The following is an 836-nucleotide window of genomic DNA, read 5'->3' as shown; positions in this document are numbered from 1 at the left end:
TGCCACTCATCCAAGTGACCGAGATGAAGGTGAGTAAGACCGGTCAGCAGGTGCGTGAGAGTGGGAAAGAGTCATTGGGTTAATTCGGCCCGACCCCCCCCCCCTCAATGCCACACCCTAACCCTGATAAAAAAAAATAAATCTTCTCCCCTTTTTCCCACAATTCCCCCCATCCCTTGGGCAACCAGGATACATGTGCTGCGCCCTTCTCTGAAAGCAGACTCGAAACGGGCACAGCTACAGCACAGCACCCCGCGACTGTCTTTTCTCGCTCTGAGATTTCTCTGTCCCTTTAAATCCAACATCCCCGGTGCTTTTCATTTCCCAGGTATTGAGAAACTGACTGATGAACAAAGACCACGAAGATGGAAAAAGAAGAAATGCCCTGTTATAATGATATAAACAATGGGGCTCTGGCATTACAGTTTAAAATGACATGATCGAATGAGGATATTAACATAGAATTGAATCTGTTGGTAGAGAATAGAGTGAAAGCACACGAATCAAAGCCACACTGCTACTTAAGTGCAGAAGATGAAGGTCAACGATTAGGCTAGTGACCTTTGAACTCACTCTGATCCATTGAGAAGCACTCTCTCTACTCAATACAGAAGAGAAGCGGAGAGGTCGATGTTCGATTCACACTCACCTGTCAACGCCTGTTACTTTCTGTCTCCTTTTTCTCTCTCTTGAATTTGGGCATATCTCAACTCAATTTCTGAACGGTTTCAATTCAAGGGCTAATTCAAGTGTTTGTAATTTGTCCTTTGACATCGATTTTGTTTCGCCTCTCGGTTTGCTGTACTATAGTGGTTTGAGCAAGTTGTTATCTATCC

The sequence above is a fragment of the Sinocyclocheilus grahami genome, unplaced genomic scaffold (genome assembly GCF_001515645.1).
Source record: "Sinocyclocheilus grahami isolate Dianchi unplaced genomic scaffold, SAMN03320097.WGS_v1.1 scaffold503.1, whole genome shotgun sequence".
Classification (NCBI taxonomy): domain Eukaryota; kingdom Metazoa; phylum Chordata; class Actinopteri; order Cypriniformes; family Cyprinidae; genus Sinocyclocheilus; species Sinocyclocheilus grahami.
Note: the sequence above shows the minus strand (reverse complement) of the source record.